General features: G+C 45.7%; 1 long non-coding RNA gene across 1 annotated transcript; it reads left to right on the forward strand.

The window, feature by feature from the left end:
* The first annotated feature begins 367 nt into the window (after positions 1–367).
* Positions 368–15,562, forward strand: LOC138488466 (uncharacterized). Its single transcript, XR_011274672.1, has 2 exons — positions 368–4,676; positions 13,784–15,562. It is a non-coding gene; the product is annotated as an uncharacterized lncRNA (long non-coding RNA).
* Positions 15,563–24,100: the final 8,538 nt, after the last annotated feature.

The following is a 24,100-nucleotide window of genomic DNA, read 5'->3' on the forward strand; positions in this document are numbered from 1 at the left end:
CAAAAGCCTGTCTTTCAGTTTCAGGATATTAGTGTGCCACTTTTGTTCCTGAGGACACCAAAAGTCATGGACTTGTAGTGTTCACATAATAGCACACAAACCAGGGAAGGGGGCATTCATTGTGATAAAAAGCCTGGGATCCTCTCCCAGCTATTTTCTTTAAACTGAAATGTAGCCGGGACTCTCGATTGTATTGCTCCACATGTTTTTCTTAGCATCTTTCGTATGTAGCATGGCATAAGGAACTACCAAAACAATAGAAGCCATGAGACCTAGAATTCTCTGAAACATAATGGTTGGCACTGAAGTGGATTGTAAAATCTGTGAACTGTCAAAGAGGGAGGAGCTAAACTGGCCACCAGGGGGCACATGGATGAGCCCAACCCCCGTGTGAGCTCCATACCCCCTGGTCCCATAAGTGGCTTGAGCCCCCACTTGTGGACACCCCACTCTGGGATAACTTGGTGAAACCACTGTGGGAACTGACCCCCCTCCCATTGATCGAAAACCCGAAGAAAATCGGTGCAGGAATAGCAGAGGAGCTGCCAAAAGTGAAAGTGAAATCGCGCTGGTGAGCGCGGAGGAAAACTACACTCAGAACCAGGAGACAGACGACTGCGAAACTACTTAGTGCCATGTGTGGAGGTCATTAGTGGAAACGAACACCACAGAAGACGTGATGCTCTCCAGACGGCGCACTGCTCCCCCACAGGTCCACGAGACGAGGAACGAGCGGCGAGTGCACCCGGTCTGAATACAGCGCTGCAGAGGAACACTGAAGGCGGGCCAGCGATTTTCGCCAACTCATGCGGACCCCCGCTATGACCAGTTTTCTTTCCTCGCTCCATTCCAGACAGCAGAGCGTGATCAACGTCCCGCTCCGGGGCAGACCCTGGCTGGTGCTACGTGTGGGCCCCACTCCGCATAAGGGTACAAATCCTGAGATCAAGACTTATTGCGCTGATCCGACTTGCTACAGACCGCCCTACCGGTCTTTTGCCCACAGTGACCACCGAGGTCGGATCCGCCGCCTGGCGAAATGGGCGAACGTGGCGTGGCCCCGTACGCACTTTGGGACCCACCTATAACACATGAGACTTTCCATGCAAAGAACCCTCTTCCTTGGAGCAATTCCGACACCATCACCACGTCCAGCACTGGCTGTCCTCCACAGACTTCGAGCCCAACCTCGTAGCAACGTTGGGAGTCACGCTGAGGAAATGGGGCGATTGGATTGTGAGATTCCCATGGTCTCAAATACTGTAGCAAAAACCCATTAATGGCCCATGAGACAGCACACTGATCTGGAACCTCCTCAGCTTATACACACTACTGCTGGGGAGCGGTGCAATAAGACACTTTGAGCGCTCTGCTCCAGGAACTGGATCCCGGGCACGATCTGTGCAGCCCCTGTCCCGATACCCCATACACACCGGCCACATGCAAAAGGATCCACCCAGGACCCTCATTGAGCCCTGCTGAATGTAAGTGAGGTACAGGCTCGGCTCATAGGGACATAGACCTCCGGAATGAGCCTAAGAGCCTCAAATAACCTGCTTCCCACGGACACTAATAAGAACTCTTTGGTTCGTTGATAAGAGACGGGGAGGTCCAAATACGAGGACACCAGCCACGGATGACCAGTTTACGTCGAGGCGCACTCCTGTAATCAATCTGGAGTCCCCTGACCCAAGGCTGCCGTTGTATCTCAAGTAATACCAATGTGGACAACCCAGTGTACAGTGAGTACCTTGAGGGCACCAACGTGATGGTGACAATTCTATAGTACACAGCCCCGCCGCAGCAGACGGAGACACATGCAAGGTCCACTTCTACACCCTGACAGTCAGTGACAGAGCACTACCTTATGCAGATACAGAGCCTACGCAGAATGCGACGGCTACAGCCTCTCCAAGGGGTTGAACAGACTATCCCTTACAGAGGGGGTCTCCTACAGCGAAGACACAACACCAACGCGTCACCTGTTAACCCTTAGGAAATGTCAAGTGAGAAAGAAGCTCTAGGACTCCCATTAGATGCATAGAGAAGCGCACCGCGAGAGGCAACCGGATGGTTGGGCCCCCTAAACCAGGGCGTGTGCCCTCCTCCAGGTACACCTACTGTTCCTCAACGACAGGAAGTGACTCACTCTGCACTATACGTACTTCCAACAGACCCGACTCCGAGAGAGTAACTGCCTCGCCAACCAAGGTGATCCCACATCGGGCCTGTGAGGTACTAGACTCACTAACCTCACATATCAGAGATGTATCTTCCCTCAAAACAACTGTCCCTGAACAACTTGACCTGTGGCTACGTTGGCCACCCATCAAGTCACACATGAACAACACATGAACACTCGCCAGAAGCTGGCACAATACAGTTATACCCTGCATCATTCTGAAGTAGGTTTCTGCCCGAAGTCTGCAATGGCAGCATCTGAGGTGGAAGCAGCTGCGACCAAGGCTGATGTCGCGGCCTTACTCACTGAAATGAAAAACATGAGGGCGGACATTGGTGGTAAGGTGGACAATATAACGCTCAGAATTGACAAGATTGAGGAGAGACTAGAAGGAGTAGAGCACAACCAAACTTCCCTCGATACCTTGGAGTCCCAAATGGATCAAAGGATCATAGACATAGAATCCAGAGAGGAGGAGTTTCGTCGGAAGATGGACAATTTAGAGAACCGTGAACGGCGGAACAACCTGCGGATCTTCGGGATCCCGAATAGGGAAGGGGAAACCAAGAAGGACCTGAAAAAAACCCTACATGCGATTGTGAAACTTCTGTTCGAAGATGACACAGTTGATGAACCGGAAATTGATCGGATACACAGGGCTGTGGGAGCTGTGGGTGGACCGAGGACAGTCCTTGCACGGTTCCACAACTATGCCGACAAGGCCAGAATTCTTGCAAAAGCCAAGCACACCCCACAAATCCTTCTCGACACAACAAGAGCGATTATTTTCCAAGATCTATCCTCACTTACCCTTGCCATGCGAAGAATGTGTATGCATCTGACCAAATGGCTCAAAGAAAAGGGAATCCGATACTGCTGGGGCTACCCCTTCTCCCTCACGTTTGAATGGGAAGGGAATATGAAAATGGAGAAAGGCAAAGACCTGCACATCAGACTTGCTGGGCAACCAGGACAACAAACAAAACCACAAAGAGGGACGTGAAGATGACAGGCACTGGCACCTCCAAGGTCCGAGATGTAAGAAGATTCCAGGTTCCAGAAAATACAGGAGGATGAATGCCTCGCCAGGTGCAGAACTCTGAGGAGTATGGGAATTATACAATACCAGAGAAAGGACGCTTCACAAGATAAGGAGTGACTATCAAGTGGCGACCCGCAATATGATAGACACATGTGCCAGCTGCCCGTACAGGCTATCTTGCCTGTGTGAATTAACTGAGTGCTAGAAGTGACCAGAGTGATGTGGAAGGTCGCCCTGGGAAGGTGTGATAGACCAATCGTTGTACTGACATTTGTACATGTGGTAACGGCTGACTTTCGTGAAACGTTGTGGTGCTCTGAAAGGGGCACCCCAAATGTAAACCGGGGTAGTTGCTGACATAGCTCAGCCAGATACCAGCATTGAAATGTTTATAATGAGGGTTGGGTCGCTTTGAGACACCGTAAGGGTTTACTTAGCTTTGGAGCTGGGGGTGGTGAGGGGGGTAAGGAGGCTCATGACTCTCTTGGAGTCAGTCCAGGCGCCTTTGGCATAGGCTCATAAAGAACACCTTTAGGTTGGGACTATTTTACTTGGAACTACTTTCTTGGGGGCTTCAGTCAACATGGAGGCACTCACATACCTCAGTTCCCAAGAGCTGAGCTATGCAGTATAGTGTTTAGGGTGTGGCTGGCCTGGGACTACTTTACCTGAAGACTATTTAAACCACACCCAAACAGCAAAACATGCTTCGCGTTATTCTGCTGTTTGCAGCATAACGCTCACTGTGTCCAGTTGGATCTCCAGTATTCTTTGATGCCAGCTATTCTTGGAACTGCGTGCCTGCAGAGAGAAAAAGAACATTGTTATTGGAATCCTACCTGTGAGTAGCATCCTGTCTTTAGCCCATCGTCAGCTCCTGATTCTGCTTACCTGGAGACATTCGATCCAGCGAACTCCATCATCTGGGCACCACATGCTTCAAGGAACGTAGCAACCTGAAAAGGGGAGAGAGAGGAACAGCATTAGTGAGCGCATACTCACGGTTCCACTTGAACAACGAAAATCACAAGATTCTTACCGGATCAGTCGCCTCTTATTCAGCATCATACCGGAACATCACTGCAACCGGCGAAGAGCACTGGCCTACGAAGGAAGGGGAAAGACACAGGTTAGCATATACAAGGCAAAACAGCGCCACGCATTACTTACCGGAGAGCATCGCGCACACCGCGCCTTCATTTACCGGCTCCTGCTCAGCTCCAACCCGCACAAAAAACGCCAAAATCTGAGAGGAAATAAGACATTAATAACAATAAGAGGAAGGAAGGAAAGAACATAATAGAATACAAATTCTGAAAAGCAGCAAGACCTACCTTAAAGACACTCAAAAGGGCTCGCACCAGTGAAGCAACTTGGTCGCTCATGCCCACACGAGACTACGCACCCGGCCATGAAGAGCAGGACCGAGAGCACACCTTCTAAGGAATTAAGGTGAGGTGAGGGCCAGGGGAAGGTTTTGAATCCAAGGGAGGTGGGACGACACCCTACCTAGACAGTTAGGTCTTGAATCCAGCTCTCCTGTATTTCAGGCTCAACTTCCATCAGAGGCACTACCCAGGGATCGGGGAAAGGGTTCGAGGCGCACATCATCCAACAAGGGCTGAGTGGCGTCCCCGTGGACACCAGATAAGCGTAACAATAAGTTTAATGATGCAGTGAATGTATTGAGAAGAGGTTGTATGTGCGTGACACACAAGCGGGATAGACAGAGAAAGGGCCATGGTGGTAGAGTCTCCATCCAGTAGACCCGGACTTCTCAGGGCGGGCACGCTCAAAGTAAAAGGACTGGATTCACCCACAAAATGATCATTGGTGCATAAGGAATCTAAAAGATCGAAGCTGGATGTGCTGTTTCTTCAAGAGACCAAGTATATCCGAGGGGAGGAACGTAGGGTCTTGTACTCCAGGGTGGGAACTGAATATTGAGGCTCTGGTCCCTTGCGTAAGGTGGGAGTGGGTATTCTTGTAGGGAAGGGGCTCAATCTTGAGATTACTTAAGTATGGACTGACGTAGAAGGGAGGGCCATCTTGGTGGTGGGTAAGATACACAAAACCACATTCACACTTGCTACACTTTACTCCTCCCAAAGTTGGGCAGTCTCGCTTCCTGCAACGCACAGTCCCAAAGATAATGTCTGAAACCTCGGGGCATGTTATTCTGGGTGGAGATTTTAACTTATGGGCGAATCCCAAATGGGACAGGCAGGCTGGCAACCCAGAGGCAAGTGAACCGATGGACCGTGGCCGTGCGGAGGTGCTGGAAATGATGGAAATGTACAAATTGTGTGACATTTGGCGAAACTTTCACCCCAACAAAACGGGGTATACATTTTACTTGGCACCTCACTCTTCATTTACTAGGATAGATTACTTGTATCTCTCGCAGACCCTGAGTGATACCGCGACCGCCTCAGAGATTGTCCCAAATTCGTAGTCAGATCATGACATGGTCACTGTTGACATGAATCTGGTCACATTGCCACACAAATCTGCGAAGTGGCGTTGCAATGAAACTCTGTGGAAGGACCCTGTCTTCCGAGCGGAACTGACAGGTGAGATTGAAGAATACTTTAAAACAAGCGACACAGTAGAGGTATCCAAGGGAGTGGTGTGGGAGGCGGGGAAAGCAACATGGCGGGGTATTCTGGTCAAGGAAGGGGCTGAGAAAAAGAGAGAAAGGGCTCTGATAGAGAATAGACTGAGGAGGGAAATCAAGCAGCTAGATATTGGGGCACAAGAATCCATTGAGGGGAGGGTGGAGAAAATAGCAGAGGCTGTGCAGAAAAGGGAGGAGCTCCGACGATTAGATGAGGGTATAGTCGTACGCAAACTCCAATTTCTCAGACAGAAGCATTAGGAGAAGGGCGATAAAGCAGACGCGCTGCTGGCTGCTAGACTGCCGGGACAACGAGCAGAGAGGTGGGTTGCCTCTATTCAAGGGGAGGGAGATACCCAAACAATGGAACGAAAGAGATCCCAGAGGCCTTTGCGAAATTTTATGAACATCTATATAGATCCGAAATAGTAAAGGGGAAATGGAAATAGACCAATACATGCGGGGGGGGTGAACATGCCGAGACACTCTCGAGATAAAGTGGAAGAGATGGAGTCTCCGTTTACAGCAGGAGGTCGAAAGAGCAATCAAGAGGCTCTGACTAGGGAAAGTGCCAGGCAATGACAGGTACACAGCAGGATTTTACAAGACCTTTATCTTGTCCCTCCTCCCCTTTATGGTTGACTTATTCAACGACATATTGCAGACGGGGGTGGCTCCTGAATCCTTCTCACAGCCGTTGATCTCCATGATCCTCAAAGAGGGTAAGGACCCCAAGCTATGCGGATCATATCGTCCCATCTCACTACTCAATATCGACGCAAAAATCTACACCCGAGTATTGGCCGCCAAACTTGAGACCCACATGCCCCTATTAATACACTCCGACCCGGTCGAATTCATTTTAGGGAGGCAAGGTGCAGATACAATGCGCAAGACACTCCACTTAAACCATGAATCGAAGAGAATGTCAGGTGAACCCGTGGTCCTGTCAATCGATGCTGAAAAAGCATTCGACAGTGTCGAATGGAGCTTCTTAGAGGCAGTACTTGACAAGGTTGGACTGGGCCCTATCTTCAAAAAAGGAGTCAAGGCTGTCTACACATCTCCCAAGGCATCGTTTATGGTGAATTCAGAGTATTCCAGATGGTTTGACCTCGAGAGGCGCAAGGCTGTCCACTTTCAGCGATACTGTTTGCTCTCTCCCTAGAACCTCTTGCCCAGACACTCAGAGTGGATTGTCGAATTGAGGGTCTTCAGGTAGATGGGAGGGAATACAAGGTAGCCCTCTACGCAGACAGCATTTTGCTACATGTTAAAAACCCCTTAACATCGACACCTAGAGCCATACACTTGATAGAAAAATACGGGGAACTCTCCGGCTTCAAAATTAATAGGTCCAAATCCATATTGTTCCCATTACAAGACCGTACTCCTGAGAACACCACAAGACTCTCTACGCTTGGCATTGTGATGGTAGGCGCCACCCTCTGTTATCTGGGGATCAATTTGACACGGCACTTAGAGAATATTTATGACGCAAACTTCCCTGACCTCTTTACTTGTTTCCATGCTGATTTGACAAAATGGCAGAAGCTCACGATCTCTTGGGTAGGGAGACTCAACGCCATTAAAATGGTGGGCCTCCCAAGATTCTTTTATCCATTCCAAATGCTCCCATTGAAACTCCCCGAGGCATTCTTCAGAGTAGTAAAAAAAGCCATTCTAAGATTCTTATGGCAGGGGAAAAAAGCGAGGATAGCATATGATGTCCTCATCCTGCCCAAGGAAAAGGGGGGTGGGTATCCCTGATCTCAATTATATTATTGTGCAGTGCAACTGAGGGTACTGATTCCCCACTTGAGAGGAAGGAATGCGTTGCAGTGGATACATCTTTATAATCATAATCTACCTCCTGCCACTGTCTCCGAATGGTTGTGGGTCCCTAGGGATAAATTACTTCGGAGACTCTGAAACCACCCCATACTAGGCACGATATGGGGCGGACATGAAGGGTGTCACCACGTGGCCCTCCCAGTAAGCCACATATGGGCTCCAGGAGTGCGTGAGGAGATCCCTGACCATGCTCGATTCCAGACCTGGTTTGATGCGGGCCTCGAGAGAGTGGGTCAATTATGGAAGGGTGGTAGCTTCCTCACGATTACAGAATTGGAAGCGGCCCGGGGATTACACCCATTACCTGTATTTCCTTTTTTTACAACTTAAGGGCACCCTCATGAGGATGGAATGGCGTGAGAAAGTACACAGAGTCCTAACACCATTCGAGAAATTACTTGATACAGTGACCGAGACCAAGGGAATGATTTCGAGCATGTACAGAGCACTGTTAGATACTGGAAGGGGATCAACTACTCCTTTGAAGCACAGGTGGGAAAGGGACTTAGGTAGAGAATTGGATGAGGAATTGTGGGCGAAGATATGTAAAGTAACTTCACAAGTGTCTATAGCGGCGAAATATAAACTGCATGCCATTAAATGACTCCATAGGTGGCAATATGACCCTCACAGATTATCCAAAATGTTCCAAACCATGAGCCTTTTGTGCTGGCGCCAATGTGGGCAGAGAGCCAACTATTGGCACATGTGGTGGGAATGTCCCCGGGTGTGAGGTCCTTGGTTGGATCAAGCAGATAGATGGGATCTCCCGTGAGGCTGTACCTCTCCTGATACTGTTCGGTTTGGAAGAATGTGAAGGTGAAATGAGGAGGATGAAAGGAATTGTGGTTCCTTTGCTGCTCGCCGCATGGGCTTGTTTGGTGATTAAGTGGAAAGCTGATTTGATCCCGAGCAGGAGAGTGTGGGTTGGCGTTGCAACAAACATTTATACAATGGAAAGAATCACTGCAGCCCTCAATGAGAGAGCGGCTCAGAATGAGTTAATGTGGACTGATTTTGTCAATGAGTGCATGTCCAATTCCACACAAGGGTCTGCACAGAGGAAACGATAAATGAGCTGCTACCAAATGTAGTATTGATTGATCGACAAAATGCGTGCACCTGGGAACTCTGGGGATAGGTTATTATCCAAGCCATTGCCGCTCAGTCTGGGCTACGAAACAAGACGATAAGGAAAGTGGACCACATACAACATTAAGGTAAACTCGAAAAATGTGTGGAATAAGAGAAGAAATTGGATTCTGGGGGGGTGGGAGAAGGGGTGGAGGGAGGAAAGGAAGTTATGTCATTCTTAAAGACTGCAGTTTGTTTGGAAGGGGGAGGGTAACAGGATTGCTGGTTGTAATACGTTCCAGATGATGTCTGTATGTTGCTTATTATGTTCCATAAAACCTAATAAAATCCCAAAAAAAGAGGGAGGAGCTGAAAAAAAACAGGCACTAGATTTCCTTAGTTCTCAATATTGTTTTATTTACATGCCAAAGAAATGTGCACACCTCTTAGAACACTAAAAAATGAAAGCCTTCTTGGCAACAGGGTAGGCACTTGCAATATTATAAAGGCTTCCTCTTGCCCAATCACTTTTCCCAGGTTCCATTTGCCACCAGCTTGCCGGCCTGAGCAACCCCAAAAAATGAGAAATCTAAGAACGATTTGGGAGAACTACAATGAGATGGAGGGTCTTCTGTAAAACCAAAAGACAGTAGTTTTCTATCAGCAAACAAGTGCCCGGATGAATGAAAAATAGAGCATTCCCTACCCTGGAATGACAGTTTCCTACGTCCAACAAGTCCAGAGCCTAGCCTAGAAAAGAAGCCTAGTAAGGCTTCTTGGGCGATCACCCCAGGATGGTGTATTCATATATGACTTGGCAAGGGAAATAAAATTGTCCCTTGTGTCATGGTGGGATCTGGTTCTCCGACACCCTAGTTCTAGTTTGGAACCTGTTTGGTCTGCCATCACCATCTGGGACTGTCTATGGCCACCAGTGGTTGTTTGGATGCCTTCTGGCCTCAGGGTTCTGAAATAGGCAGGTGCCAGTTCGCCCTCCTGCATAATTGGGTAGGCAACACCACACCTGCCTGGGTTGATTTGGGTAGGATTTTCTCTCATCCGACCTGGGTACTAACTCTTCCATTCTCTAGTTTTAGCACTGCACTGTTTTTAAGGTCTTGCTGATAAAGGGGATGTATAGTGCCCTTGGTGCTCTGTTTAGCTCCTATCCCCATGTCCTCAACATGCCTTTTACCTTGCCCCGGATTCTCCCTCTGGGTCCTCTGGCACTGACCCACCTCCTGATCCCTGGGTCCGCCCCCACGTGACTGTCTGGGTCTTTAGATTGTGCCCTACCAGTCTTTGGGGCCCTGGTCCACATTACTTGCATCCTGCTATGCACGTGATCGGGCTTCTCTCCAACTTTGGATCCCTTGGTCTACCACCTGTCCCTTGGCCCCTCCTCCACTACTCTTTGAACAAGTTGGCTTGGCCAGTTGCGCTCCACTCCTTTGGACCTCTATTGTTGTCCTGACTTTCCTAAACCACTTTCTCTTGTCCCTCCTCAACTTGAAAACCTGCCCTCCTCTCTCTCTCTCTCTCTCTCTCTCCCTCCCTCCCTCCCTCCCTCCCTCCCTCCCTCCCTCCCTCCCTCCCTCCCTCCCTCCCTCCCTCCCTTCCTTCCTTCCTTCCTTCCTTCCTTCCTTCCTTCCTTCCTTCCTTCCTTCCTTCCTTCCTTCCTTCCTTCCTTCCTTCCTTCCTTCCTTCCTTCCTTCCTTCCTTCCTTCCTTCCTTCCTTCCTTCCTTCCTTCCTTCCTTCCTTCCTTCCTTCCTTCCTTCCTTCCTTCCTTCCTTCCTTCCTTCCTTCCTTCCCTCCCTCCCCTCTCTCCCGCTCATCTCTCTCTGGAAAAAACCAGCTCCCGGAATACTGTTCTTTCCTAAATAAAGCTAATGGAAACTGGCTGCCTTTCTTAACAAGAGTAATAGGTTGAAAGGGTTAATACGTGCTCTGACTGGCTGGCCGGTTTCTTCCTGGTCTTACCTGTCCCTGGCCTCTTGCGCCCACCTCCTTTCCTTGCCTATAAAACCGCTTTTTACTTAAATCCAGATGAAGATTTTCTACTGTTTTTGTTAATTTGCCCACCATATTAGGACCAGGCAGAAGTGTCACGTTAAGTGCCTGGCCCAGTGATATTCCTAGGAAGGTTGTGAAGGAATTGCCTTCGTCCATCTATTTGTGCATATATATATATGTGAGCTTTCTAAATCGACTATTCCCCCTTTTTCTACCACTAGCGGTAGCATCACAGGAGGGGTGGCTCCAACAGCCCTAAAGTTCCAGACTCCTGTGGCTGATGTGGAAACTGTGACAGTGACCAAGCCAAACTTTAAGATATCCTGAACTCTCACCTTCAGTGGAAAAAAAACTCTCCCTAATTGGAGTCCTATAGGAACCATATGTATTTTCAAGTCTCTGTCGGCGTCATATACTGTTTCTTCCAATGCATGGAAAAACTCAAGGAGAATATAAACAGTGAATGAGGTCAGAATGAGTTAGCCTTCCAGGTAGCGATACAGATGTATTTCTGCATGCGGTTAGAAGGCTATCACTGCTGACATTACGTTTGTGAACACCATTTGTGTAAACCTGATGCCAAATGATAGCACCTTGAATTTGAAGTAATCCCAGTTTATTGCAAATGGCAGATATTTGCGTTAAGCCCCCAAATAGGTTATGCAGGAATGAGTCTTGTAGGTCTGTAGTGCAAAGCCAATTCCCCCCTCCTCCAGTGCTTTCAAGATCTGAGCCATAGTCACTATTGTGAACTTCTCTTGAAGTAGAAGATACATGCAGAACCTAGTGGTTAAAAATTGTGCATAATCCAGCCTGGTCTTTCTTTTGGATTGCAAAGAACACGGTATCACTTCTCCAATTTCCAAAGGTAGGATTCTCTCTACAGCATCACGCTGCAGGAGTTTGTGAATCTTTCTGTTCAGATTCAGTGGAAGTTAGGGGAAAGCAAGGGGCAGGAGGGATAGGTTGGGAGGTGGAAGCTGTGTCCCACTACTGAGGGCATTTACAAATCCTGAGATATTGATCTCCAGGTTTCGAGGAAACACACCACTCAGCCACCAACTGGGGTGATATGCTCACTGGGCTCATTCAGTTTCTTGACTTATAAGCAGCATCTGAAAAGAAGGGGGGAATATAACCCCTTTAGGGTCTTATGCTTTTTGCATGGTTGTGAGAATATGTGTCTATGTTCCCTGCAGTCTTGCATCATGGACTGGAAGTCTCTGGTTGCCCAATATGATTTCTCTCTTTTCTTATAGGTACTGTAGGGAGCAGATGTGGGATGCAGCTTTTATTTATGTTCATGTCAGACGTCCAGTCTTTAAAACATGTGCACAAACATACAGATAAATATTTTGTTAAGACATTAGCATAAAGTTAATTTGCACAATTGGTCACGATTGGCTTATTTGCAATAGTTGTCAAATCATTTGCAAGTTACATTTCCTAAACAAATAATTACCTTAAAAATTGCAGACATTAAAATCAATCACCCTAGTTAGACCGATAAACATTTTTACTCTAGTTTCCATATCATCCTTAACATATAGTGCTCATCCCCAAGTTAATTTTATGTCCTGCAGATAGGACATCTACTAACAGCACGAGAATCTATATCATCACTGCACCGTCAAAAATGTTGACGTCAATTACGGCGTGGCACAGTAATCAGATAGATCACTTTTCTCCCCGCAATACTCCAACTCCCACCCCACTTAACTTTACCGCAGCACACTTTTATGTGCGCTATAAGAAACCTGAGGGTATTCTTCCAGGTAGACCTCAAGAATCCCTTATTCAGGTGCCTAGGGAAGGGCTGGCACTCTCAGATCTCAATCCTGGGGCCGGTAGAGCGAGGGAGTATCACATGGGTAAGGGATCCCGGGGTTATGCTTGGAGGAATACCCCAGGAGAGATGCAGTATTCTACCAAGGACAAAGTCCTTGAGGCTTTTTTTGGTTATTCCACATCCACCTCCCTTCCAACCAAAGAAGCTCCCTTAATAAAACCCAAACACCCCGTTACACTCAAAAACCACAACTCCCAAAATCCTTGTTTTTCTATGACCTCTCCAAATGCTCCTGGTCATTCTTTTTCACATCCCTCTGATTGTTCGCTCCTGAAACCCCAGTATACCGTATTGACATCACACTAACATTCCCACAATCCCCCCTGTTCAGGTCACAACAAAAACTCTGGTCATTTTCATTCGTCCCACAACCCTACCAATCTCACTCTTCCGTACTAACCCAAACCCCTAGCACAAGGACCATACTCCCGTACAACACCTTTTCTCCATCCTGCTATATGGGAAGCTCAGAAACTCTACCCCCCACCCTCCTTTTCCGACAAGAACACTTTTGCACATCATGAAAGACGACAAACACCAAAGCCGTTTATCTAACATGTCCCAACACAAGGGTCAGGCAAACTCAGGCAATTAAGACAACAAAAACCCCGAAGGGGAAGAGTTCACATGGAGGAGTACTATATTAATTTAAGTACCCAATTTATAGGAATAAAGGTGGAAAGGAATAGTGGCCCAATCATAACAGATTCATATTTTCATGTTTTAATAATCATCACAAAACATTATAAAATTACATAATATATAAACAGTATATAATAAAATGGATGAATTAATGTTAGTATAAAATACTTATTCAATCTAATACATTAAACCATTCAATCGCAATTTAATTACCACAATTCATGACCCAGTATTAATCCAGGTAACGCATCACTATCTTCATATTTTTGAATTTCATTCGAATGGTAAGGATGCTATAGGACAGGAAATTACTGCCAATGGAATAAAGTGCTAGGTGCAAAAGAGTAATGAATGCCTAATCCAGATAAAGCATCATTGTCTCATATTTTTAAATTTCATTTGAATGATAAAGATGCTGTTGAAAAGGAAATTGCTGCCAATGGAATAAAGTGCTAAGTACAAAAAAGTGCAGGATCACACAACCTGACAGCCCTTTCCCTTCCCCACAGGGATAAAAGGTGGAGCACGATAGCAAAGGATGAGCAAGGCAGACCGCACAAAGAGACAGTTATCCAGGCATGGCAGTTCAAGAGGAGGAGAAAGAGCGTTGAGAACCGAAAGGCTGACAAGGAAATTGCAAGATCGCAGACAATAGCTCAAGTGTGTTGCAGCAGATGTCAACTGTACACAGAGCGTGCCTATGCTGATAAGCAGGACAGAGGAAGAAGCCTGCTACCGTGATACCGGCCTTGACTCAGATACAAGGAAAGCCAAGCGGTTCATCACAGTCAGTGAGTCGAGGGAAGAACCGATAAGAAACCGAAAGGTGTTGAATGAAAGTTGCAAAGTGGCACATTGAGAAAAATTAAAAGAACTATAAATTGTTAAGGGAAGGCCAGCTGCAGAGGGAATCAGCACCACATGGGTGCTCACTCGAAAGACTCTTGTTAATCCCATGTTGAGTGAAACTACTGATACCACCACTGAGGAAGGGCAAAGTGGTCATATAGGGATCTAGCAGAATCCCTGTACAGTCGAAAGTCTTTGACCGACAAACTGTTGGGAAAGCAAGGGAAGTGAAACCTGCATCAAGAGAAAATAAGGGAAGTAAATCCTGCATCAGAGGAAAGTAAAAGGAATTGTGAAATGGCAAGAGTGAACCCTGCGGAAGGATGCCAATAAAGAGGGGCGAAGTCTAAAATCCCAAGGAACAGTGTGTTGACAAAAGTGAACCCAGCAGAGGGATGTTCACGGAGAACTGTTTGAAAAGACATTAAGATTTGTGAATGACAAGGAGAAAATATCTTTGCAAAAGTCAAAGTGTATCCAACGGAAGAAGGTTGAGATTCATGAGGGGTCAGTGCTCGGAAGAGGGGACCCAGGGGTGAAGTTATCACCCAACATACACGTGGACTAGGACTGTGAAAGCAAAAGAAGAAACCCTGCGGATTAGAGCCAGAGTGAACCCGACAAAGGGAGGCCAATATTCAAGAACGGTCTGAGCCCGGCCGAGGAGGATCCAGGGGGTGGAAAACCAACACCCCGTCGACACATGAAGGCAAGAATAAGAAAATAAGCCAGATTGAACCCGATGGGAGGGAGGCTGATATTCGAGAGGGGTCTAACGCCCGGAAGAGGGGGAACCAGGGGTGAAGAATCAGCACCTCAAGTGCAATCCAAAAGAACCTTTTGTTTGTTATTTGAATCTATCAGATCCTCGGAAGCAGGAGAGACAACCTCCGAAGATCCCTATATTGATAAGAACTGTTTGAGGGGGCTGCTCCCGGAAGAGGGGGACCTAGGGGTGAAACCATCACCCACCGTACATTTGAAACAGAACTTCTTTTGTTTGTTATTTTTGGAAGCCATCAGGTCTTTGGGGTAAGAGACTTTTTATAGTATAGAGACTTAACCACTGAAGGTCCTGATATGTGAAACGGAACGGCTGTCTTGTGCTGGGAAAGCTCAAGAGTGTGCTGTGCTCAGGAGTCCCGCCTTGTCCCGTGCTCAAAACGTGGGAAAGGGAGACCCCCGACTAACACATCCTGACTTATCATTTGTGAACACTTCTTTCTTTCTTGTGAACGCTATACCACACTCTTTTGTATTTTAGAGTAAGGATTGGCAATAGGTTTTTCTTAGTATAGGCCCTTTTATTTGACACGTCGCCACTAGGACTTCCTTATTTTGATTTAATGGTCGTAGCTTGCTCCCATCTTAGATTTAGGTTTAGATTAGGCGTTTTTCCAACCTAGCTTTACAGTTTAATAAACACCCTTGAACTGTGATCATTTGTGTCTGTCTATTCTTGATACCATGTCTTCCATACAGCGCCGCTGACTCCCTTGTACCCCTGCAGCGTCAGTTCCTCCCACTTGCGTGGGGTGGTGCTGATGCTGCAGTGTCCTTTTTAAAAAAAACTTTTTTTCTTTTTCCTGTCCCCCACTTACCGCAATGGTATACAGGGGGACACCCCCACAACTCTGACTCCCATTACTGTGACCAAGGAGAGCAGGGGACACCTCTGTAACCCCCGCTCCACTAGGGCGCAGTAATGGGAGTCGGCATACTCTAAAATACAGACGGCGCAGTAAAAGCGCAGTCACATTTTAGAGTCACAATTTTGGTATGTTTCCACAGCACCACAATGCCATTTACAGTAAATAATATACATTTCAGTGCCTGTATTCAACATCTGTAATAACAGAGGCTATCTTGTTTTGGCAATTGCCTCAAAACCCACCAAATATACACATGATGACTATGACAGCAATGATTAAAACAGCCACCCTATTAACCTATATAAACCTCACAATCATCATATTACAGCATAGTCTAACATAAAAACATTATTCCTAATACATATAATCAGACTATAAAAGACACACCTAATACATTCCTGGTGCATGACCTTTAGATGCCATTCTTAAAATTAAAGTGGGATTATTTTCCTTGAAGTACCCAACTCACAATAAAGTGACAGGAGGATAGTATAAACATAAAACATACATTTAAACTATGTTATATATACCAATTTACAGGGCAGATGCAGGGTCTATAGCTACCTTTCTCAAAAACGAATTTAAACCACGTACATTTATGGTGCTGAAGTATTCTTAACCTAATAGAACATGTTTTAAAATCTATGGCCTTTGGAGCAAGTGACAAACAAAGTTACACCAATCCTCCTCAATACCAAAGCTTTTCTTGCCTTACAGAAATTAAGCAACCTTAGTAAAAATGGCTGGATCATCTGTTAATCTACAGATATTCATTGCTTCTGTGAGATACCTGATGCCGGCCCACAAAAGTATAGGCTTCAGAATGTTTTTTCAAACTTTGCTATAAACTGGACAAAGGAACATACAATGTTGAACGTTCACCAGAGTATCTGGACAGAATAGTCAGTTTGGGTCCTTTCTTAGATTCCATTCGTTTAACACACTTCCTAATGGCAGTATCCCAAATCTAGATTTCAAGTATACTGTTCTAGTTTCCACTGGGTATATACTGTCGAGATAGATTTCAAAACCTCCTAGAAATTTTGTGAACAAATATGACCGACCATTTGTACTTGTACTGGCCTTGTTCACATAGTCACTCCATGCCACCATCTTCAAGGCGTTCTTGACCAGATATGTTTGCATTGTTGGTCATCTGTTCTGGATTAGACCAGAGGTCCTGAAGACCAAGTATATTCGCCATAACTTTACTTGATTGGCCCAAATAAAAGTACCAATATTCCCACTGTCCATATCTCTCAGCACATCTTAAATATTCCTTTATTTTGGACGGCAGACTATTGCTTTAGATTTGGTCACATTAATCTCTAGCCCCATTTTGTCAAAGAGTTTCTAAAAGAGGATCTGTTTCTGCAACCCCACTGGAGTATTAGAGATTTGGAGGGCATTGTCAGTATGTAATAAAATGCATATTTTCTTACCCTTATGGCTCGAGGCATCTGACTACAATTCCTTTTATCCACTATTTGGTTAATATATAAGCAGAATAATACAGGGGCCAAGGTGCAGGCTTGCCATACATCCCTGTCAATGGGGAAATAGTTTGTCTCCCTCTTTGAACCAAATCTAACACATGCTTTGTTATTATACAATACAGTTCTCCGATGTTACTCAGATCATCTGAGGGTAGACCAAAGGAGGAGGACAGGCATTTCCATTGTTTTGATCTTGGTACACTATCGAAGGGAGTTCTCAAGTTGAAAAAATAAATAGATGCAGCTAATCCCTTTCTGAAAGCTTGCCCATCAAGGGTTCAATGCTTTCTTTTCCTCAACCCACGCCTCTAGCCTAAGCTGTAATACTTTCCCATATATTTTAGCTGCTGCATCTAGTAACAAAATAGCATGATCATTTGCAGGAGCCCATATGGCCAAATTCGCTTTATAAAATTCAACTTGGATTCTGTTTGGCCCTGATGCACGCCACCTTGTTTGGAGCCCAATAGCTTTGGATATTTCGTCAGTACGAAAACGATCCTCTATTGGCCATCATTTCCAAGTATAACTGAGCTATACTTTTCTTTGATTTTGTGGTATAAGGTACTGAGGTATTCATACCACTTCTCCTTATTCACACCATTCTCTGGGCAGATTGCAGTCTCAGAGGTAAGGTTGTTTACCCTCCTCCATATGGAGTCTTTGTTTTTTTTTAAGCCCACTTTGTCACTTTATTTTCTCACTTTTTATACTAAGTCGCTACTTTATATACTCTTTACTTTATGGATTGCCTCCAAGTTACCAATACCTTTAATGTTAAGTGTCTACATCAGGCACATATTAGCCCTTTTACAATCTTTATAATACCAGATTTCAATGGTTTTAATTCTCCCTCTATCAGAGATAATTTGAGTAGAAAAGTATGGGTATATTTCTTTAACCATAGCTCCATGCATCTTAATAAATGCTATTCGATCAATCGTATGATTCACTATTGAGGCCTCTACGTGTCTATTCACAACGTTGCTTAGAATGAAATTATTGCCATGGGCTTTTAACCTGCCGCAGGCTATTCCTTTCCTGAGTTTATGGCAATTATCTCCATTTGGTTCTTCACCTATACCCTCCTGAGCATGAACGTCTAGCCAGACAATCCCAGGATCATGATCACTTTCCTCTCTCCCTTTAATAGATTTTTCTTTTTACATATGATTAGGTATTTTGAATTACCAGAATATAATCTATAAGTGAGCAGCGCTCCCCGTTACAAAGGTCTTTTTGGACAGGATATCATTGTCCATCCTCCCATTACAAACTCTCAAACCCATCCTAAGTACATCCATACCAACTTCATATGCCAGGGTATGCATCTTCTTTACTGTGGTGGGACCTGATGCTGGAATATTCCAGAAATGATTCTCCTCCTTTACAAGGTAAACAGTGTTTGGGAGTAGTTCATATTATATGTTGAGGCAACCTATGACAATAATGAAGGTTTCCTTCCCCTTGGTGTTCATTATGATGTGTCATTTATAATTTCCATCATTTCAAATGTGACCGTTGTGTTACATTCAGACAGTCTGTTGTAAATATTTATTAGTAGTATATCTCCATTACTTTTCAGATTAATCCTAAACGCCTGTATATCAGAGGATTCTACTTCTACTACAACGATTTTAACATCTAAGTAAAAAGTAAGCAGATTGTTAAACCCCCACTGGGTCTGCCGATCTCCTTTCCTAGCAACCTTGCAATGCCCTCTGTATCGATCCAAATGCTGCTCATTCGTGCTCAGGTCTCCTACAAAGTGTCCATATATTCTATCCAATTTGTGTCCTCCAGGTATTTACCCCCCTCCAGCTACATTCCAGGACATAACCTTGAGCTGTGTATTCTGCCCTATAGCCTGTTCCTTGATGGGTACAGGATGCCCTATACTCCCTTTCACTTAACATTGAGTAAGAAATTGTCCGATTGCGTTCCTACTCTCCATGGTTGGCACTGTAAACATCCTGCACTGCTTTTAATTTCTTCTGTATCGTTGTGTTACTCTTATTGAACGGCAGTATTGAGGCAACTCTACTGTCTTGTGGCAAGGCTTTTAATTGTATTAAAGAACCCCGTGGTGGGAGCATTCTAAACTCTGTGGATAAAAGACCCAACCAAATAGGGGTCAGAAAGACATAGGCGGATGTAATCATAGTTCTGGGGAGGTTAAACACTGGTTCTCTATAATGTCCGCATGCACAATGAACAACACCCTTTTACATGTCTTAATTAGTTTGTGGTTATATTTTTTAAGAGATTTCTTGTTTTCTTACGCATTCCCACTCAAGCTGGGTAGGTTCGTCATAAACACCTTCCCACTTAACCCAGTTGCAACTTGATGGGGGCCAGGGATTAGTTTGATGATAATTAATCCTTGGCTTTCTTCCTACTAGGGTGTTCTTATCTTGTGAACCCTCATCACCCCTGTGTCTTTTATCCCTAATCTGAAGGTGAGCATTAGTTATTTGGAGACGGATAATTGTGTGTATATTGATCACTTGTTTATAGCTTCCATGCAATCATGTTTAGCAGTAGTTGCATTTTCTGGGTCCATCCTATTTCATGTTATCACATCCCTTTTCCTCTCCTCCACCCTCTTCTCTAGCAATGACCCCCTTCTTCTCTTTTTCTATCAAAGACTGGCAATGAATCATCTCTGTTCCAATTTATTTGATGTCTCCTAAAAATGGCGTTCACAGCCTCAATATAGTACTCAATCACACACACACAAACCATCATTCTCCCAATCATTCACATTTACCATATCCACCTTACAACAAGCTCTATTATTAGTTCCAGATAATTGATTCTGTGCTAGTCTGTTGCATCACTAGGAGCTTCCCATTTCATAAGTACCGAGAATCTATTGGCAAGCATACTTTCCTTAGCGACTGTAAATGTATTCTCAATATCAGCCTCCTTGGAAGTTTGGACTGAACTTCTTACAGCCCTATTAATCGCCAAGCTGGGATCTTTGTGGTACACTTCAACAAGAAAGCAATGTCCTACCCCGCCACCCCTGCAATTTGGGTCTCCAATTATTTATCAACCTCAAATTTAACACTACGATCTTCCTTCCCTCGTCTGTTTCTCCCACCTGGGAGATCAAGTAACTTGCTTTGGCAAGCAGCCTCTGCTCCCTTAATTCTGAGTGTCAAAACACGTGGTGGACCCACTTCATTGTCACCCACAAGATCATGTAATAATATCTTGATCTCTTGTATTAAATCATTGACCTCTTGAATTGGTACTGGGATTACAGAGGACATTTTCTGAATTGGCACCAGGGATATATTCCCTGCTGCTTTCCTCTTAATCATAATAGTATCCAGGACGCAAGAAACCAGGCCTCAGCTTGTACTAACACTAAAGTGTCATGTTACAGTAGGGATGGAGCAAAGTAAATTGAAAAAAAGCAAGTACTTTCTTAAATACCTGAGCATGCTGTTTCAACCACCAAGCCCCTTGAGGTGCACACCCGACTGGCTCGAAGGGCTGTTTCAGTCCGACTGCCCTTTCCTTCCCCTACTGGTGTAATATTAATTTCAAATACTCTAAGTTCCAGGAATAGCAGTCAGAAAGTTAAAACCAAATGTTAATCTACAATTCATTAAAAAATTAATACCTTCCAGCGCCGTAGCAGCCTAAACAGCAAAAACATGGGTGACTTAGCGTGGCTTGGACGCAGCTTCCTGCTGCTTCTCTTTATGTGTGTTTCTGCTGTGGAAATAGTTGGGCTGGCCTAATGTACAAACTTCCCCACAGGTCCAGGGTAGCAGGGAGAACAGCAAAAACAGGCCTGATTTACCGCGACTTGGATGCAGCATGGGTGATGGCGCATCACCTCTACACTTCTTGTGTGTTCCTTTGATGCCAATAGTTGGCATGCCCCTACAGGTCATGCAGCAGAGGGGGGAGGGCAGCAAAAACAGCGCTGACTTGGCACAGCTTGCTGCAGCTTCTCTTCTTGTGTGTTTCTCCTGTGGCAGAAGTGGGCGTAGCCCAAAGCACAAACCTCCCCACCGGTCCAGGGGACTAGGGAGAACAGCAATAACAGCACTGACTTACCACAATTCGGATGCACCGCCTCTTCTTTTGTGTTTTCCTTTGGAACGGTTCAAGCGGCTTGGGGGAACAGCAAAAACAGTGCTGACTTAGCACGACTTTGACACAGTGCAGACGCTTCCGGGGAGAGCTAATTTTCTTGTGTATTTCTACTGTGGCAGAAGTGGGCGTGGCCCAAAGCACAAACTCCCCACAGAGTTGACTTAGCGCAACTTGGATGTGGCATGGGAACGGGGCGATTCTCTTTTGTGTTTCTCCGTGGGCGTGGCACAAAGCACAAATGTCCTCACATGTCCAGGGAGTAGGGAGAACAGCAGAAACAGTACTGACTTAGCACGACTTTGACGCGGCGAGGGCACTGGCATACCACTGCTTCTCTTTTTGTGGGTTTCTCTGATGGCAGTAGTGGACATGGCCGAAAGCACAAACTTCCCCACAGCTCTAGGGGAGCAGGGGGAACAGAAATAAAACAGCACTGACTTAGCGCAAATTGGAAGTAACGCGGGCACCGTTGCTTCTCTCCTTGTGTGTTCTCTGGTGGCAGTAGTGGCCATGGCCCAAAGCACAAACTCCCCACAGGTTCACGGGAGCTGAACAGCATAAACAAAGCTGACTTAGCACAACGTGGGTGCAGACGGGTGTGCCTCTGCTTCTCTTCTTGTGCATTTCTCCGGTGGCAATAGTGGATGTGGTCCAAAGCCAAAACTTCCCCACAGGTCCTGGGGAGAAAAGGGAAACTCAAAAACAGTACAGACTTATCTTTAGAGGCATCAAGTAACTGAGTACCAACAACTAGTATTCCCCCTTCTTTATCCTGCACCTCATGGAGGAGTTTAGTGCTGCTGAGCTAAGAGACCCTCACCAAAATCCAAGAACAAGACACATGCCGCATACTGCTGTGCCAACATGGGCACTGCATTCTCCAACAAATTGAGTGACAGTCATTTATACACGCTCACCAAAATCTGATCTTTTTCTGTCCGTAGGAGCCAACTGGACACATTAGACAGGGGGTGGGTGTGGCACCACCCAATCATAAGGCTAGGAATTGTTGGGAAGGAAATGAACTTTTCCCACCCCCCTAGGCGCTTTAGAGTGAGGAGAGTCCCATAGATGCATTTGCGATGTACCATGGGAAGGGAGCTGTGCTAAGAAACCTTGCATGACTACGCGGTAGACACCGGCTCGGCAAAGATACCTGAACAGGCCCAAGCACTGATGGTAGAAAGACCTGCACTGCTACTTCTCATAGAAACTTCTCTTTGTTGGTTAACTGTTGCAAATACTTGTTATCCCAAAAAGCGATGCGCCCTGCAAGGCCGCGAGACAGCACCAGTTGCCTCAATGTGCACATTCATCACAGCCAGACCAAGAGCAGACCTCCAACCCCCACCCAGCCCACCAGGAGTTATGGCACCCACAACTGCCCGCCCCAGTCAAGACCACTGAAGTCCGCGATAGTAGGTGACTTTAGGCCACCAACCATAAACCCAAGATCTAAAGGAACACAACCATTCCACCTTATTTCATAAAGGACCCACTTTATAATACGAGGTACAGGGTGGAATAAATTATAGGCCAAAGTGAGGGTGGAAACCTTGGGTGCAGAGAGTGCGATATGAACTGAGTGAAGAATGTGTGGGTCAGCATGATCTTCAGCCTCCCCCTGTGCTAGTGCCTGAGTTTTTTCCACATGAAAACCATAATGATAGAGTAGCATTGTCTTACAATAGTAACTTATGAGGAACGTGACCTTAAGTCCGTGGAGAGATGAGCCCAGCTGACCCCACGTGATGTAAGGCGGACGGATGGGGCTGGGAATTGCAGCCTGGCATCCCCTATGGAGCAGGTCGCCTATGTATAGGGTCTCACCAACCAGCCACGCAGGTTTTTTACTGTATGGATGATGTAGTAATGACAATGTGTTGCCTTATAACCTTCTGCTTGTACTATTTTTCGGCAGAACGTTCTCGAGCAGCAGAGTTCTTTGTTGGCATACTTATTTTTTTGTGCTGTGTAAACTTGTTATCCTTGCAAGAAATCTCTTGGCCTTTTTTCACTAGCAAGTTTTATTTTTGCTGGCATGGGCACTCAGGGGCGTGCCTTCAGAATGAGAGCTATATTTGCCAGAATGCGACTGTATTCCATTACTGCTTTCTGCACCACTCATCTGAACCACTATATTTTTGTGCCCCCAATTCCACTCTTGCCCTACAGCCCCCACCTGCTGGAATGCCACCTTCACGCCCCTGAAACTCTCACTCCAGCCCTATTCCCCACTTACCTGCCTTTCTCTAACCACCAATCCACTTCTTTGGTGCTCACCTTGTGTCATACACATTGTAAAGGGAGAACGTTCAATGACCATTTCATGACCTGCCATTTTGCCTTGTACTTCTTTTTTACGAGAAATCGCAACCCTAAGGCCTAGGGTGCCAATAGCTGTAGCATTTCTATACTGGGGTAAGCGTGGGTGGTAAAAGGCCTGAGCCCGCACTGATGAGGCTAGCTCACCATTACTGGCCAAGCCAACTAAAGTACAGGATCATTACCGCTATATTAACACCTCGTTAAAATAACCTCCCGAGTACTAATTGAAGGAACCCTTTGTTATCTTAAAGCCAACTTCCACCAAAAGGAAAAAGTTTTCAAATGTCTTTTTATTTGAATGTATTTATCTGGTAGAATGCTTTTGATGGCTGCTGAATCCTTTTTTAGCACATATTTTTTTAAAATACAGTTCCCCCTTTCATGC

This window comes from Ambystoma mexicanum, chromosome 9 (genome assembly GCF_040938575.1).
Source record: "Ambystoma mexicanum isolate Mex_15411 chromosome 9, UKY_AmexF1_1, whole genome shotgun sequence".
NCBI lineage: Eukaryota > Metazoa > Chordata > Amphibia > Caudata > Ambystomatidae > Ambystoma > Ambystoma mexicanum.